The following is a 14,475-nucleotide window of genomic DNA, read 5'->3' on the forward strand; positions in this document are numbered from 1 at the left end:
ATCCCCCGCGGCATTTGCATTTTCATGGCTGCCGCTTTTTTCCGGCTTGTAGATAAGCCGGAGAAAGCGCCAGTCTGGACGCGATCCTCCGGAAAATAAGCTCTTTTCCGGAGGATCTCTTATTCCTACTTGAAAGTAGGAATAAGAGATCCTCCGGAAAAGAGATTATTTTCTGGAGGATCGCATCCAGACTGGCGCTTTTCTCCGGCTTATCTACAAGCCAGAAAAAAGCGGCAGCCATGTTAATGCAAATGCCGCGGGGGATATTTAAATCCCCCGCGGATTTGCCTATTCCAAAGTGCTACATTAGCATCCCTATTACGGAATAGGGGCCAATGTAGACACAGCCCAGATGCGGCGGGGCACGTTGGCGTCCGGGCGGTGCTGTCTCTCCTCCACGACCCCCGGGGAGGCCAGGGGGAGAGGCAGGGGGCTGATGTGCATCAGATGGTGCAAGGCAGCCTCCAGCCATTCCTGGCAGGCTTGCAGCAGCAAGTCCAAAAACTGGAGCAGCATGCCCAGGGCGAGCTCTGGCTCCATGGTGCCAACTGTGGCGGCGTCCCCAATGGGAACCACCGACACAGGCAGGCAGAGAGGAAACCGCTTTGCTGTCCCTCGGCGAGGTAGGCAAGCAAGCGGAAAAGCTGAGAACCGGCTGTCCAGGGGGGTCCCTTTAAGCACGAGCCTCAGACAGCAGCCACACAAAGCAACTACTGACCTGATGCCCTGCCAGAACCGGTTTCAGCTGCCCTTAAATGCGACCCAGCGTCCAATCAGTGTGGACGCACTAGTTCGAATTAGCAAAACACTAATTCGAATTAGTTTTTAAGTCTAGATGCACTAATTCGAATTAGCTTAGTTCGAATTAACTAATTCGAATTAAGTTAGTTCGAATTAGTGCTGTAGTGTAGACATACCCTTAGTCATTTACTCAAAATTTAACATTCCTACTCCCTGTGAGCACTGGCTCCCACCTCCCCCTCCCCCTTGCTGCTTCTGATACAGAGACAGCAAGGGTGGGGAGGGGGAATGCATGTAGTCAATAGGATTAACCAGTAAATCTAGTGTGACGGGGTGTGATAACAGATGACCCCTTGGGGTGCCTCCCAGGGTGCTGACACAGTGTAATGGGTCTAGGACAGCGACATGGCCTCCCTCTGACCCGGAAGAGGAAGGGCCCTCTAAGACCCCTTGGTGGGCGCGTCCAGCCTCTCCTAGCTCCACCCATGGGAAGCCGGAAGCCGGAAGCAGGGGTATAGGAGCTCAGAGCTCATTTGGAGTCTGGTGGCCAAACAGGCCAGACGCCCAGCCTCAGCTCCTGCAGCGAAGGGCCCAGCTACACTGCGCCCGATAGGAGTACTGGGATGGGCCACCAGTACCCCTGCCGGCCCCTGACGACTTGCCCGGGCCACAGAGACTGCTGCCACGGCCCAAAGACTCGCCAAAAGGATCCCCACTGGGCCCCAATGACTGGACTGGTCCCCCTGGGCCCCTACATGAGCCAGAGCCAGAACCAATGGCCACACTGCCAGCACCTCCATCCCTGGCTGACTCCGAGATTCAGCACCTGAGCCAGGTAGGCCCCCCCAGGTCTAACTGGGAAGCAGCCCAGGAACCGCCGACCCTGGGGCGGTTGAGGAGATGGAAGTCAGGTGGGCAGCGCATCGTGGCTTGGATCCCTGCTGACCCACAGACCTGGTCGGCGTGTTGCGGGCCGGATCCCCACTGACCCTGTGGCTGCCACGCTGCCATTGTCAGTTCCCCTGGTGGAGGCAAAACCCCTGCGCTTGTTGGCTCTCCGCTAGCTAGGAGACCTGACCCCTGCCTGGCTGGGACTCGGCCAGACCCTTGAACGGTCGTCTAACCCCCTTGTAAACTGTTGGCTTTCTGCCCTGCCCTGAGCCAGGGCTGGGCCTGATAAACTGCTTAATTATAGACTTGTGACAGGGCAATTGCCTTTTAATAGACAATAGTGGGAGTCGGCGCTGCCTCCTGCTGACGTGGACCTTTACACACGGGCACTGCCACTCGCCTTCCCGCTCTCTGAGGCGTCTCACCACCCGGGCCTGCTGTGCCAGCTCTGCTGGTCTCCCGCAGCCAAGGCCCTGAGCTGAGATCCCTCCCCTCGCAAGCAGCAGCACAGACACTGATACTCTTCAGGTCCTAGGAGAGTGCAGTTTAGGGCCCAGCTTCCTGGGATACCACTCCCCAGATGGGATCAAACCCCAAGGAATTAGATAGGCCACCTTTAACAATGAAAGGGGGAATGTGCACGCTGGTTGCTCCCCCAAGTAACAATTACTTACACTGGATTTGATAGAAAATAAAAGTGATTTTATTAAGTACAAGCAGCAGGATTTAAGTGATAATAAGTGAGACCAGGCAGAGCAAAGTAAGTTACAAATCAAAAGAAACAAAAACACTTAGCTAATTCTAACACGGCAACCTCAGTGCAAACAATCAAACTCACCCGAAAACCTCTTTTCCAGCTGCCCCTCCAAACCAGGCTGTCTCCCCACCCTGGGGCCTCAGGCTCCTTCCTTCAGCTGCAGCCCCGCCAAAAGACCCAAATTCCTACTTTCCTCTCCTTTTTAAAGAATCCCCTTATTGTCTGGGGAGTCACCTGGCCACTCACTCCCTACCAACCACTGCTAAGCCTTAAGGACAGAAGGCTATTTGCATATGACTGCCCAGACACTGAGGCCTCCCTTGATGGCTTTCCATTCACACATTTAACAATCAAAGTATTCCCTACTCCATATGTCTAATTTTCCACACACAAGAATGATACACACATCAAAGTAAGTAGGGCTGTCAATTAATGTTATTAATCATTAAATTAATTCGTTAAAAAAATTAAGGCGAGTTAAACGCAGATTCACAGAGGGCGGGAAACCAGCACGAGCTGTTCTGGAGACCATCTCTGGTAAGGCGCAGTAATGCAAACCGCCACCAGAGGGCGCATGGAAAAATGAAGCTGGGAGAAAGGAAAAAAAAAACCCTGAAGACATGGTCCCAGCTCCAGCGGAGAAGTGAACAAGAAGTAAAGACCCTGACATCCGTCCCTCTCCCCTCCCAGGCGACCATAAAATAAAACTGCCTGGGGGGCTTGCCCAAGCTGTCCCCTGCCCCCATGCAGAGGCTCACCCAAGCCACCCTCTCTCTGCCTCCTGGGGCTGGGACTGACCCTCTCCCCACATCTGATTCTGGGGCTGAGCCCCCCTCCCGAACTCTGCCCATGGTGGGGTCTACTCCCCCCCCCCCCCCAGCCCAGGGACTGACCCCTCCCCTGAGCCCGGTGCCACCTGCAGTTGGGGGCTGAGCCCCCCGAACTCTGCACTGCCCGTGGCAGAGTCTACCCCCCTCCGGCCCTGTGCCACCCGCAACTAGGGCTGAGATGGAAAAAAGGGTTCTTTTGAATAGGACACAAATATATTGATTATATAGAAGAATTTATTGAATTATTCCAGACATTGACACAGTTCTGCTGTTTTCATGATCTATAGTGATAATATATCAGACAAAGTTAATGGAGCAAAGCAGCAACAGTTCAGGTCTTTTGAATGGGAAGTTTGTTTAAAATACTTCCAGATGGTTCTTTGTCTAAAAGGACTGTTATCTGTAGCTATTGCAAGGCAGAATTCCAATACCATAGAAGCACTGCAAGTCTGCAGTACCACCTACGTGCTAAGCATGCTTTTGCCTCCGGATCTTGTGCTACAGATAATCCACCACCAGCAAACGAGTCCAGCCAGCCACGACAGAGTACAATTAGAGTTTCAGGATCGCTACAAGCTCATGGATCAAACCAAATACAACACCTTAACCAATGCTATTGCAAAGTGGATAGCTATGGACTGTAGACCACTCAACATTGTAAATGACAGAGGGCTAAGAGATATTATTAAAATAGCATCTTCCAATCAGTCATACCCCTTGCCCTCCCGAGGAACCATTGCATCACGAATAAATGACCTATATGACAATGAGAAGACTACAAAGTTGGAGCTTCTGAGAAATGCATTGGCTGTTGCTTTGACTGGTGATCACTGGTCATCCTTGAGCAATCCTAGCTATCTTGGGGTACATCTAGACTACAGGCTTTTGTTGACAGATACTGTCGACAAAGCTTCTGTCGACAAAGAGTGTCTAGACTACAGCCAGTTCTGTCGACAAAGCAAGCCGCTCTGTCGACATGACAGTGTGGATGCAAAGGACAGTGTAGATGCAATAATGCCTTCTGTTGACAGAACTCTGTTGACAAAAGGCGTTATTCCTCGTAGAATGAGGTTTACCGCCGTCGACAAAACTGCCAAGTTCTGTCCACGTTATGTCGACAGAACTCAGAGGCAGTGTAGACGCAGGTATAGTTTTGTCAACAAAAGTCCACTTTCGTAGACAAAACCCTGTAGTCTAGACACACCCTTGGTGTCACGGCACACCTGATTGATGCTGTATGGACACTACAGTCATTTGCTGTAACAGTAACTCATACTGAAGAAAGACATTATGCTGAAGCATGTGCAGGGCGTTTCATGGATGTTGCAAAAGAATGGAATATTCAAGAAAAGGTAACAATTAGTACTGACAGTGCACGTAATATGGTAGCAGCGGCCAGTTGCTTGCCTTTTGAACACATGGCATGCGTTGCTCACAGTCTGCAGCGATCCATTACTGTAGCACTCAGTGATGGTGGTTTTGAAAACGTGCTGGCAAAATGTAGAAAACTTGTGGGCCATTTCAAACACAGTCCAGCTAACAGTACAGAGCTAGGAATACTGCAAGCTGCAAATGGACAGAAACAAGAACCTCTGGTACAAGATATTTCAACCAGATGGAATTCCACATTGGCTATGATTCAGTGCCTGTTTCGCAATAAATATCACATCCACATTAGCTCTTCAGAAGCACCAGATATCAGTGCCAACAGATAAGGAGTTTGAAAAACTGCAAAAGCTAGAAACATTACTTGAGCCCTGCAGGTTTGAGACTGAACTCCTGGGGGGTGGGGGCGCTGTATGTTTCCTGCGCCATGGTTTTACCCCCATTCTGCCATATGTTCCAAGTCTCTAATGAGGACCCAGCATATGCTGTTAGATTTAAGAACACTTTCACAACAGATTTTACAAAATGCAAAGAAGGTACCAATCTGAGGTTTCTAAAAATAGCTACAGCACTAGACCCCAGGTTTCAGACTCTGATGTGCCTTCCAAAATCTGAGAGGGACGAGGTGTGGAACATTGTCAGAAGTCTTAAAAGAGCAATCCTTTGATGCAGAAACTGGAGAAACTGAGCAACCAGAAAAAAAAATCAACCTTCTGCTGGTGGCATCTGATTCAGATGACGAAAATGAACATGCTTCGATCCGCACTGTTTTTGATTATTGAGCAGAACCCATCAGCAGCATGGACCTACATCCTCTGGAATGGTGGTCAAAGCATGAAGGGGCATATGAATCTTTAGCGCATCTGGAACGTAAATATCTTGCTACGCCGGCTACACCAGTGCCATGCAAACACCTGTTTTCACTATCAGGTGACATTGTAAACAAGAAGCACACAGTATTATCTCCCAGAAATGTAAACAAGCTTGTTTGTCTTAGTGATTGGCTGAAAAATAAGTAGGACTGAGTGGACTTCTGGGGTCTAAAGTTTTACATTGTTTTATTGTTAAGTGAAGTTATTCTTGTTTACATAATTCTACATTTGTAAGTTCAGCTTTCATGATAGAATTTGCACTGCAATACTTCAGTGAGGTGAACTGAAGTTTTTTTTTACAGTGTAAATGTTTTGTAATAAAAAATATAAAGTGAGCACTATACACTTTGTATTGTGTTGTAATTGAAATCAATATATTTGAAGATGTAGAAAACATCAAAAAATATTTAAATAGATAATATTCTTATTATTGCTTAACAGTGTGATTAATCGTGTGATTAATTTTTTTAATCGCTTGACAGCCCTAAAAATAAGATAAACAGAACCAGCATATCACATCATGAAGATTGATAGGTTACACAAAATAATTTGCTCAAAGCACCTTGGGTATGTCTACACTACCCTCCTAATTCGAACTAGGAGGGTAATGTAGGCATACCGCACTTGCAAATGAAGCCCGGGATTTGAATTTCCCGGGCTTCATTTGCATAAGCCGGGCGCCGTCATTTTTAAATCCCGGCTGGTTCGAACCCCGTACCGCGCGGCTACACGCGGCACGAACTAGGTAGTTCGGACTAGGATTCCTAGTTTGAACTACCGTTACTCCTCATTCCACGAGGAGTAACGGTAGTTCGAACTAGGAAGCCTAGTTCGAACTACCTAGTTCGTGCCGCGTGTAGCCACGCGGCACAGGGTTCGAACGAGCGGGGATTTAAAAATGGCGGAGCCCCGCTTATGCAAATGAAGCCCAAGAAATTCAAATCCCGGGCTTCATTTGCAAGTGCGGTATGCCTACATTACCTCGCTAGTTCGAACTAGGAGGGTAGTGTAGACATACCCCTTTTGAGTTATGTATATTCATGTATGTCCATGGTGTGTGTGGGGGGGGGGGATCCGTCACACCTAGGCTTACAGTTAATCATGTAGTTGTCTACACGCTGACATCCCTATCCCTGGCCCCTCCCTCCTCAGTTCCTTCTTATCGCCAGAGATGGTGCTTGGAACAGTGTGTGCTCCAGCCTTAGCTGTAGCTAGCACCCCCTATTCCATTGTCTTGTAGATAGTTATCCTCTTGTTAAGTACCTGTAAATAGTTGTGGACTCTTGATTCTCCTAGAGCCGTGGTGTTGAACACGCTAGCCACTAGCCACGTGTGGCTATTTGGCCAGTTGAGTGTGCTGAGTTCGCTATAGTAGTAGCCACTACAATGACTACAGCTTCAGAACTGGTTGGACACCACAGTCCTAGAGACTTTGCCTGGGGGATAGGGCATGCCCTGTTTCTCTGGCTTCAAACCCTGCACCGAGTGCTGCAGGCCTATGCCAGTCAGTGATCCACATGCTGACTGTCTTCCTGCCTTGGGGGAAGGACGTGTTTTGGACAAGTGCAGAATTTGCAGGTCCTTCCGACCCAGAACCATTAAAGAACGGAGCAGTTGGCTCTGAGTGCTTTTAATGGCGTCCATGCTTGCTCTGCAAGACCAAAAGTCAGACTTAGCACTGGTGCATCGGTGTGTAGCACACTGCCAGCATTGACTGCTTGGCACCATTTGCTGCCTACGGCCTCGGCGAAGAAACACAGGAAGCCAGGCAGGGACAAGTCCCCTCATAGAGACAACGGGAAGACTGGCGACCAGTCAGCTGACAGGCAGAAGGTCCAGGTGGCACCGAGCCCTCCTACCCAGTCGCCTTCCCCAATGCTGAAGGTCTGTCTTCCCTCCATGCCAGAGGCCTTCCAGGCCATACAGGGCATTCGGACCATACCGGTACCACCACCCCCAGCACCGATGGGACTTTGGCATAGGGGAAAGCTGCCATTTGGCAGCTGACCAAGTTTGAGTCGTCCTTGCCAGACAGGCCTCGAAGGGAGGAAGGGTCTTCAGTAGCCTTGGCGGCACTGCAGGTTGCATTAAATGTGGTGGACTTGGCAGCTCACTCCATGGCATCTGCCATCTCTATGCAGCGAGCGGCATGGCTCCTCCTTTCAGGCCTGTCTCTGGAGGTGCAGAACTCCATACAGGACCTCCCTTTTGATACGAGTGCCCTGTTTGCAGAACAGACGAACACTAAGTTGCATGGGCTTCAAGACTCCCATACAACGCTAAAAACTCTTGGCTTATACATCTTGGGGGCTGAGGGGAAGACGTTTAAACCCCAGACCTCTCAACTGAAGGGGCACTTTCCCCAGCAGGATATGGTTCATTCCCACCTGAAGCCCTCCAAAAGAAAACTGGGCTGCCATCCTCAGTCTGGCCAGCAGTCAGTCAGCCAGACTAAACCACAGGGCAAGCGCTCCTTTTGAGGGTGCACCGGAGTACAGCATACTGGACTCCCAAGATCCTGCCCATCTGTTTTCCTTCAGACTCCACCCTTTCCTCCCAGCATGGAGGGACATTACATCAGACCGTTGGGTCCTAGCCGCTATCCAGTATGGCTACACCCTCCAGCTCTCTTCCACACTGCCTTCCCACCCCCCTTCCCCATCCCTCTTTAGGGACCCTTATCACAAGCACCTCCTCAAACAGGAGTTATCCCAATTGCTCCAGGTGCAAGCAATGGTGCCGGTACTGCCGGGTTTCAAGAACAAGGGCTTCTCCCATTATTTCCTGATTTCCCAAAGCCAAAGGGGGTCTGCGACCTATACTGGACTTGCATGGCCTCAACAAGTACCTGACCCACCTCAAGTTCCACATGGTCTCTCTAGCCTCCATCATCCCTGACCTGGATCCCGCAGACTGGGGTGCCATCCTCAGCCTCAAGGATGCGTACTTTGACATAGTGATCTTTAAACCTCAGGAAGTGTTTGTGACCCTCATAGTGGGAACGAACCACTACCAGTTTGCTGTCCTGCCCTTTGGCCTGTCTACGGCCCCCAGGGTGTTCACCAAGGGCATGTTGGTGGTAGCAGCATACCTGAGGTGTCAAGGAGTGCAAGTATATCCTTACCTGGATGATTGGCTAGTCAAAGGTCTGTCAAGTCTCAAGGGCCAGTGCAACGTAAGTCTCCTCCTGGACACGTGCCACCAGCTCAGCCTATTGATAAAAGAAGAAGTCACTATTAGTGTCACACAGAGGATAGAGTTCATAGGGGTGGTCTTGGACTCTACCACGCCCAGATCATTGCTCCCTCAAGACAGGTACAAGGCCCTGTTGACCCTACTGCTGCAGCTCGCCATCACACCCATGACCACTGTGAGGGTGTGTATGCAAATCCTGGGGCACATGACTGCTTGCACATATGTCATGCCCCTGATCAGGCTCAGGATGAGGCTGTGAGGGAGTGAAGAGGGGGGCGGGGCTGGGCTGGCATTCCAGGGGTTAAACAAAGCCCTTTGGCCCAGCTAGCTCTGCCCTGCTTTACCTGCAGCCAATGCCAGGCCTGGAGGCAGGATAAAAGGGAGGAGCCTGACTCAGTTAGGGGCTGACCAGCAAGGAGACAGGAGTGCAGCTCTGCAGTCTGTGGGATAGAAACCGAAGCCTGTCCACTTGGCCAGCCACTGGAGCACGTAACCCTCTAACCCCCCCTCCCCCAGGATAAAGCGGGAAATCTGCTAGACCAGTAGTTCTTAACCTGGGGGTAATTACCCCTTGAGGGGTAATTTGGCATATATCCAGGGATAATGAGCTGGTCAGCTACACACACTTCTGATATTTACTAATGTACTTAATTAAACAATATTTTATTATTGTTCCTTCCGAGGTGCTTTAGTATGATTCCTGCAGTAACAGCATGCATCACAACACAACTTGATCTAATTTGCAGAGACATGTTCAATCCTGTTACTGTTCAGCTCCTAGAAAACCAGTGGCAAACCCAATGAAAGGTCATTTTCAATTCAGCCTTGGCAGTGAAATATCTCTCTATAATAGCGTCTGTCGTCCCAGAATCCTGGGTTCACTCCCCTTGGCCAGTTCCCCCTGCCACCCATGGTGGAGCAGCCCCTGGGGGCAGGGCTACAGGATTTCGGTTGATGGCGGCAGCACTGCTGCGTCTTGTTACCTACTTAGGGCCCCCTGCCTCTCCAGCACCAGGAACCACCCCTCCGCCCCCCGATACATGCTGTTCCGCTCATGCCAGCTCCTGGTGGTGGCTCGGGCTCCTGCCTGCAAAGAAGGGGAGTGGAGAACACGCTGATAGAGGCAACAGGGGATGGTCTGACTCTGGGGAAGCTCCCCCCCACCCCGCGATGGTCTGCTGTAGGCATCAAGCCCCCCCCCCCCCCCCGGACTTGAGCAGGATAGTTCCTGGCAGTCGGGGTGGCATGTCCCAAGCCATAGAGCTGCCACTGAAGCCCACCATCTCTGCTGCCTGGCGTCCCCCTTCCCCAGTGCTCTGGGGAGGTGGGAGCCACGCCCCCTCCCTCTCCCCCTCCCAGCCCCCTCACACACCTCCTTGGCCAAGATCACACACCCCCATCCCCCTCTCACACCCCTTCCACCGAGACCCCATACCCCCAGCCTGCTCCTGACCCCCCGCCCAGACACCTACCCGCAGCCTGCTCCTGTACCATTTTCAAGATTTCTAATTTTAGATGTTTAATTTGTCCTGGCTTCAGCAAAGAAACAGCCATATAAAGAAGCATTTTTACAATGGGGATTTACTAGCATTATTGACAATTCAATTGAAAATGCCTTCTTTGAAGTAAAGTGCTACAGAGAGTATGAAGCCCAGCACACTGAAGGACCATTTTGAATGAACCTACAAAGAGCTTGTAGGAAAAGATATTGAATATTTTTTTAAAAAAGGAACACATGTTGAAATCCTCTTGTCTGGATGCAACTGGTCAATTTGCGAAGACAAACGAAGCTGTTCTTGAAGCATCCTATCGTATTGCTCTCCGAATTGCTGAATGTAAGCAACCTCACGCAAATTGGAGAGGATCTCATTGTCGAAGCAAAAGCCTCACTCAGTTTAGGCAGCTAAACAGACAGCTTTACTGATCAGTAAAGCCAAGTGAGCCAAACGTGGTCCAAGCAGAGCCGGGCCCAGTAAGGCTGCCAATACAATCAATCCTAGTATCTTTATACCCTTAACCAAACAGTCCAACGTCAGGGCATCCAATTAGAGAAATCCTCAGTTAAACTAGGAAAAACAAAGCCTTATCAGCAAGATGGCGGACAGGTGCGAGGGAGTACATCTCCTGTCCCAACCAGCCCAATTAACACATTCCAATAGCCCATCCTGTAGGCCTCTTCTCACGGGGTGACAGAAAGTTCACTCTGGTCTACATGCCAAAGAGAAAAGCTGAAATGGTTTCTGTTATACAAGATGGCTTCTAGCTAAATATGAAATGGTTTCTACATCATCAAACCCTGTCTGGTTGAAACAGTGAGGCTTGTTATTAGGGAGCAACATGCGAAAAAGATGGGTCAAATATCACTTTCAAACTGCACAGTGAAAGGGTGCATTTCTGAGATGAGTGAAGACATTTTGGACCATGTATTTGCAGAGGTGAAAGCTAGTCCCTACTTTGCACTTGAGTTGGACGAATCATATAATCATACAATCATAGAATACTAGGACTGGAAGGGACCTCGAGAGGTCATTGAGTCCAGTCCCCTGCCCTCATGGCAGGACCAAATACTGTCTAGACCATCCCTGATAGACATTTATCTAACCTGCTCTTAAATATCTCCACAGATGGGGATTCCACAACCTCCCTGGGCAATTTATTCCAATATTTGACCACCCTGACAGTTAGGAACTTTTTCCTAATGTCCAACCTAAACCTCCCTTGCTGCAGTTTAAGCCCATTGCTTCTTGTTCTAGCCTCAGAGGCCAAGATGAACAAGTTTTCTCCCTCCTCCTTATGCCACCCTTTTAGATACCTGAAAACGGCTCTCATGTCCCCCCACAATCTTCTCTTTTCTAAACTAAACAAACGCAATTCCTTCAGTCTTCCCTCATAGGTCATGTTCTCTAGACCTTTCATCATTCTTGTTGCTCTTCTCTGGACCCTCTCCAATTTCTCCACATCTTTCTTGAAATGTGGTGCCCAGAACTGGACACAATACTCCAACTGAGGCCTAACTAGCACAGAGTAGAGCGGAAGAATGACGTCTCGTGTCTTGCTCACAGCACTCCTTGTCATGATTATGAGGGTTAGCCAGCAGCCTGGGGATTAAGGGGTTAACTACACCTAGCCAGGTGGAGTGACCAGTAGGAATGTAGGTGGGACTTTCAAACTGGGACAAAGGATTTTTGGTTTTTTTTCCTGTCTCCCTTTTGTCTCTCTGTGGGAGTTCTCTGCAGCTACAGGCAGGGACAAGCATGTCTCTCTCTCTCTCCAAGACACCATTCTTCACTTTCTGTAAGTAGGGTAAAGTTTAGGTAGTTTCGTTAGGCTTTATTGTTTTAAGGGTTGGGTATGGGATCTGGTATCTGGCACTGCTTAAAAGATGTTTTGGCTTTTCTTTGTAACTAAGTTCTAGGCCCATGGAGTTTCTCCATGAGTATATTTTGTTACCTTCCCATATAGTCATTATGTTTGCAACAGGAATATTGTTGTAATAATAAAAGTTCTTTCTTTTCTTTTTATTAACCTGGCAGTGGTTACTTGTGTGTCCTGATTTTTATTTTAGGGGTGAGATTTCCCAAATGATCTTTCCCCTGATTTCTTTATCAACATTTGGGTTGTGGCAGTGGAAGTTTTATTCCCAAGACCTAGGTTTTTAAGATTTTGGGGGAAGTTTTATACCAAAGCCTGGTAGATAAGGCTTTGGGGTACACTTGCTGGCCCCCACTTCTGCATTTATCATGCCAGAGTGGGGAAGGAGCCATGACACTCCTGTTAATGCATCCCAGAATCATGTTTGCTTTTTTTGCAACAGCATCACACTGCTGACTCATATTCAGCTTGTGGTCCACTATAACCCCTAGATCCCTTTCTGCCGTACTCCTTCCTAGACAGTCACTTCCCATTCTGTATGTGTGAAACTGATTGTTCCTTCCGAAGTGGAGCACTTTGCATTTGTCTTTATTAAACTTCATCCTATTTACCTCAGACCATTTCTCCAATTCGTCCAGATCATTTTGAATTATGACCCTATCCTCCAGAGCAGTCGCAACCCCTCCCAGCTTGGTATCATCTGCAAACTTAATAAGTGTACTTTCTATGCCAATATCTAAATCGTTGATGAAGATATTGAACAGAGCCGGTCCCAAAACAGACCCCTGCGGAACCCCACTTGTTATACCTTTCCAGCAGGATTGTGAACCATTAATAACTAGTCTCTGAGTATGGTTATCCAGCTAGTTATGCACCCACCTTCCATCCACTATGCTTGTAACTTGCTCTAAACTGCATTCTCCCCTGAGATATGAATGTGACTGTGTGTGTGGAGACTATTGTGTGTCTGGGATTAGAAACTGCAAGGCTGAGCATGTGGAGCCAGGTGATGAGTCATCAGACCAATTAAGGAGGCTGCTGCTCTGCTGGACCAAGGGAAGCCTGGGCATGCTCCCTGGTGACGAATGTGGATGAGTCACAGGGGTTGTACAGAGGCAATAAAAGGAGAGAGCAGATGGCAGAAACCCTCTCTCTCTTTCTGAGAAGTAGCAGCCAGTTTCTTTCCTGACCAGCTCCCCAGCCATGATGAGCAGACAGACCCTCCAGAATCTACATGCCTTGGCTCCCTCTGCAACCCATATGCCTGTGTGAGTGTGTGAGTGCCTGAGGGCAGGAATGAATGTGTGTGTGTGTGTGTGTGTGTGTGTGTGTGTGTGTGTGTGTGTGTGAGGGATAGCTGGTTCCCTCTTTAGTTTAAACCTTTAGTGGCAGCTCTATCCTCTTTAGTTTAACCAGGGACGGCTCTAGGCACCAGCAAATAAAGCACGTGCTTGGGGTGGCACATTTCCAGGGGCGGCATTTCCAGGTAAGCAGCCGCCCCCGGCAATGCCCAGCCCCGCCCCACCCTGCTGATTTTAAAGAGCCATGGGAGATGCCACTACCCGCTGCACAGCGCTGGCCGCCCTCTGCCTCCTGCTGCTGCCTGGCTTCACCGCCTACTTTGGGTCAGCCCTGCCCAAATGGGGCTGGGGTGGGTTCGCGGGGGGATGGGCCCAGTGCAGGAAGCGCAGTCTCCCCTCCGGCCAGGGCCATGGCGGCTGCTAAAGCATTACGCATTCTTTTAACATTACTAGTATCAGTGGCTTCTGATGAGCGCAGTTTCTCAAAACTGAAATTACTAAAAAATTATTTGAGGTCCACCATGTCTCAAAATCATTTGTCAGGACTCGCATTAATTTCAATTGAAAGTACCATTGCAAAAAAATTTAATTTTACTGAATTATTAAAAGGCTACACAAGTATAAAAACCAGAAAAATTCAGTTCATATAAATTCTTTTAATTTATGAGAAACTGGGCGCAACGGAAGACACTAACGTTTTTCATTACAGTGTATAGTTGAACCCAAATTGTTTGTAATTGTGATTTTGTTAAAATTAAACGAGTACACTAGTAGGAAATTGTTTTATTTCACTAACTACACATTTTCTGTTTTCATTTTTTTAAAATTTTAAACACTCAAAAAAAACAAAAAACAAAAAAAAACATTGTAAAGTGCAAACGTGTAAAAGCCAACAAAAAAGGGGGGGGGGAATTGTTTGCTTGGGGCAGCAAAAAACCTCGAGCCCGCCCTGAGTTTAACCATGTAGTGCATATAGTGGAGTGTTAATTTCTCAATCAATAAATCCATGCTGGTGTAACCCTGGGTGGTCTCCAGTGGGAATTTTTGGGGTAACAACAGCCTCCATATACCTGGTTCTGCAAGGACAGAGTCCAGCTGCAGCTTCATCCAGCCTTCCTTCCTAAGGTAAT

At 48.8% G+C, this 14,475-nt stretch overlaps 1 protein-coding gene and 1 pseudogene across 1 annotated transcript in view; both read left to right on the forward strand.

Moving 5' to 3' along the window:
* The window catches only part of LOC102461266 (integral membrane protein DGCR2/IDD-like), a 263,215-nt gene that overhangs the window by 94,310 nt on the left and 154,430 nt on the right, over positions 1–14,475 (forward strand). The gene's annotated exons all lie outside the window — the stretch shown is intronic.
* Positions 335–6,031, forward strand: LOC142824235 (E3 SUMO-protein ligase ZBED1-like; annotated as a pseudogene).

Source organism: Pelodiscus sinensis, chromosome W (genome assembly GCF_052426305.1).
Source record: "Pelodiscus sinensis isolate ZL-2025 chromosome W, ASM5242630v1, whole genome shotgun sequence".
NCBI lineage: Eukaryota > Metazoa > Chordata > Testudines > Trionychidae > Pelodiscus > Pelodiscus sinensis.